The sequence below is a fragment of the Prionailurus viverrinus genome, chromosome D3 (assembly GCF_022837055.1).
Source record: "Prionailurus viverrinus isolate Anna chromosome D3, UM_Priviv_1.0, whole genome shotgun sequence".
Lineage (NCBI taxonomy): Eukaryota > Metazoa > Chordata > Mammalia > Carnivora > Felidae > Prionailurus > Prionailurus viverrinus.
In genome coordinates this window covers 31,125,779-31,130,150 of record NC_062572.1, presented here as the reverse complement: position 1 = coordinate 31,130,150, position 4,372 = coordinate 31,125,779, and positions in this window count along the sequence as shown.

Sequence of the window (4,372 nt, the reverse complement as noted above, 5' to 3'; positions counted from 1 at the left end):
TATTTAATTTTGAGAAAGAGAGAGACAGCGTGCACAAGGGATAGAGGGGAGGGGGAGGCACAGAATCTGACGCAGGCTCCAGGCTCCGAGCTTCAGCTCAGTGTGAGATCATGACCTGAGCTGAAGTCAGATGCTTAACTGACTGAGCCACCCAGACGCCCCTACAGGCACTGCTTCCTGACTAGAGCCTGAATCCACACTAAATACACATATTCACTCACGCACACACAAAGCACAGGGCAAATTCAAACCTTAATAGCAGAATGTAAGAGGGAGTACTGACTGGGCAGGCAATAAGAGTGCCTTCTGGGGTGTTGGAAGTTTTCCTTATCTTCATCTGGATGGTGGTAACACAGGTGTTTGCATATGAATGGAATCATCAAGTGTACATTTATGATGACTGCCCTTTATTGTCTTTTACAGTAACTTTTTTTACATTAACTGTTAAGTTTTACATTAACTTTTTTTAGCCCATGGGAGTTGAGGTTTATTTACTTCAAGCACCACTTATTGAAAAGACTTTCCTTTCTCCTATTGAATTGCTCTGGTGCCCTTGTCAAAAAAATCAGTTGATGTTTGTCCTTGACTGGAAGCTCTATTACATTTCATTGATCTGTCTTTCTCCTTACACCAGTACCGTGATATTTGATGACTGCCTTATGGAAAGGGTTGAGATCAGTTCATGTAAGTTTCCCACCTGTGTTCTTCTCTTTCAAGTATATAAAATAGACTGACAAAACAAATTCAAGAAAAATTTACAAGTTTAAAAGACAGGTACACACAAAAAGAATCCAACACCTGTATATTAGGAGATCCTGAAAAGGAAAGCCAAAACAAGAGAACAGTACAAAGTCAAGTACAAATAGTACAGAACGAAGAAACTTTCCTTAAATTTGAAAAAAAAAACATTTTTGAAACCATATATTCCAAGGGAAACTGTACACCTGAGAAAACTGATCCCAATGACCAACACAGGATGTATTCTAGTAAAATCAATAAACTTAAAATAAAAAGAAATATACTTTGGGCATCGAGGCAAAGTAATAATAATAATAACTTACAAGAGAAAGAAAAATCAGGGGTGCCTGGGTGGCTCAGTCAGCTAAGCATCCGACTTCCGCTCAAATCATGATCTCACATTTGTGAGTTTGTGCCCCAAGTCAGGCTCTGTGCTGACAGCTCGGAGCCTGGAGACTGCTTCAGATTCTGTCTCCCTCTCTTTCTACCCTTACTTATTGAAGGCAATGTTTTATACCAGAAGAAACTGGAGTCACATATTTAAGATATTCGAGGAAGGAAAACATGAGCAAAGAATTTTAGGTCTAGCCAAACTGACTTCCAAGTACAAAGGTCAGTGTTATCAATATGCCACAGTCAGCCATGAAAGCAGAGATGCGTGTAGAACCGGCATACATAAGATGTGAGTACTAAAAACACAAAAATGCCAGAATGGATTTAAACCATCTTGGTAACAAGAAACAGTAAAATTTACCCAGCAGGTGTCATGAATGTGCTGGAGGAGACGAAAGGTTTGTGTCTCACTTGGGGTCTGGAGCTCTGAGCCATGCAGGCTTAACTGAGATGTCATAGGAGTGACAGGAATAACTAGCTTTGTCTCAGCCTGGAGCCCAGCAATAGTCAGGAGGACCATGTGCCCAACTTGGAGCCAGAGTACGAGTCAGGAATCCCAAGGGCTGATTGTTTTTCTTGTAAAGGAGGACTTTGAGGAACTGGCAGCTGCTGGCAGTTTGAGGTATATCCCACAACGTTGCTGCCACTTCCGCTACAGGATATGGTGACCTTGTCTCTCAGGGATCCCAACACTGAGGCCAGCTGAGTCAGCACAGACTGAAGCCTGAAAAGATAAAGAGAATGAGAAGGCAGTGAGAAGCCCCACAGCCAGTGGTTGAGGACTTGGCTTCTGGAACGGAGCTGCTTACTCTTGAAAGCTGGCTCTGCCATTTACATCTGTGTGACCTATTTCTTCATGTGTAAAATAAGGATAATAGTGATATCAATAATTGTTATTAATAATTGTCTTATTGATAGCAATGAGAATGAAATGCACTAATAATAGAAAACTGTCTGGAACAGAATAAGCACTGAGTGGGTGTTAACTATTAACAACATTATTGAAACCGTGGCTCAGCCTGATGTGACCAACAAAGGCAAATGAAAAATGAAAATTTCTTACTGTTTACAGCTCATTGACACATCCTTGAGACAGGCAGAGTGACCTTCTTCTGGGAGCTCAGCTGCCTCGATGGTGACGCTTTGCTAAGGGCAAAAGGCAATCTTAGGTTAACATTATCCTGAACCCCAGGATCTTGTAAGTCTACTTTAACATATAAACATTTTTTTAGAGGGGGGCCTGGGTGGCTCAGTTGGTTGAGCGTCCAACTTCAACTCGGGTCATGGTCTCACAGTTTGTGAGTTTGAGCCCCATGTTGGGCTCTGTGCTGACAGCTCAGAGACTGGAGCCTGCTTGGGATTCTGTGTCTCCCTCTCTCTCTCTGTCCCTCCACTGTTTGTGCTCGGTCTCTCTCTCTCTCGAAAATAAAATAAAACATTTAATAATAATAATAATAATAATAAATAAATAAACCTGAACCAAAATTCCTTTGGAAACTTCCTTATCTCACCTCCACCCCCAAGATATATGTTGACAATCAAACTCCAAGTTTATGACCCACTGATATACATCTAAAGGGTCTCATGCCTGAGTTTTTACTAAACAGTAATAAATGACCTTTTTCTAACAGCAGCTAACCCCTCAAGGTCCTGGAAAACTTGCTTCCAAAATTCCTTAGAGACTAAACACTATCCCTAACCCCCTCCCAACCTGAAGGTATACAATCAGTCACCAGCCACAACCCCAGGGCAGCATGTTCTGCCCACGGGTCCTGTCCCTGTGCTTTAATAAAATTCCCTTCTTTTGCACGAAAGACGTCTTAAGAATTCTTTCTTGGCCGTCAGCTTGGGACTCCCATCACTCCAAAACCCCATCAAGCCTATAACCAAGGAGAGAGAAGAGAGATCCGGGAATTCTCAGGTATCCCATCCACCACTACCAGGCACCTGTGCAGTAAGGAAGGAAGATCAAAGGGTTCCTCTCTGAATATGGGTCATTTGTCAACCTGAGGGTCCACAGGAAGGCCTGACCTGCAGTTTCCTGGGAGATCTGAGGGAAGGCTGCAAGGCTCTCCAGGCCGAGGGGCGAGGGGGCGGGGGTGGGGGGAGGCAGCTGACTATTCAGCGCCCCCTGCTGGCCTCAGTTCTTACCTCCTGGTGGGCGAATGAACCCAAATTGGATTAAAACAGCAGAGGGGCTCAGGTGTTCCCTCTCTGCCAACTGGCCACATTCCTTAGATCCAATTTTAGTACTGACTGCTATAACAGTATGGAGAACAGACCTAGGGTGCAGGGTGGAGTCCAGGGAGATGGAGCTTGGATCAGGATGGTGGCAGTGGAAGCTGGGAGGATTGATTGGATCTCAAACATATTTTGAAGACGGGGATGGCAGGATTTTTTGGAAGGGCAACAAGTGAGAAAAAGAGAGAAATCCAGGATGCTTTCAAGGCACTGGGCTTGAGCAAGCAGGAAGATGCCATTTTGGAGATGGAGACCCTGCCAAAGAGTGGGTTTGGAATCAGGAGTTCTCTTTTGAAAATGAATCTCACTGTGCCTTTTAAATTTTGGCACTTCCCAAACTTAATTTGACCATAAAACTTTTCTTTTTCCAGAGCATCTATCAGGACTAGTATTCCAATAAAGGCAGGTTGGGGAAAGTGTCTGCGGGGTGCAAGGGAAATGTGTATATGCTATTATTTAAAAGATATTTTAAAACAAGGTCATGAAAATTATTTTAAGTCTTCCATAATCCTAATGCTTTAACACACAAAAAAAACTGCTTTTATTGCCCAATTCATCTTGCAGATATATTTTACACAGTGCATTCGTTCGTTCCACAAAGGTGCATAGCATCGAAAGAAGCCTGCTATACACACACCTGCAGTTTTAATTATTTTAATTATCAACAGCATATATATTTTCATGCTTATCCGGTTTTCATAATCATAACAACTGTCATTTTTGCATCGCAATAGCGGAGAAGAATAAGGTGGAGGATTTGGGAAGGCCTCCAGGAGGGGTCAGGATGGAGGCTTGGGGATACCCCCCCCCCAAGGACCGCTGCGAGGAGGGATCTGGGTGGGAGGGTTTGGGGACCCCAACCGACCGCGGTGAGCAAGGGCTGGCTGGAGACCATGCTCCCGGAACGTGGGAGCCACGGAACTCTCGGACGCCGACGTGCGCGCACCGGAATTCAGACGAAGGTACGCCAGCAGCGGCCGGACCCGGAAGTAAAGGTTGC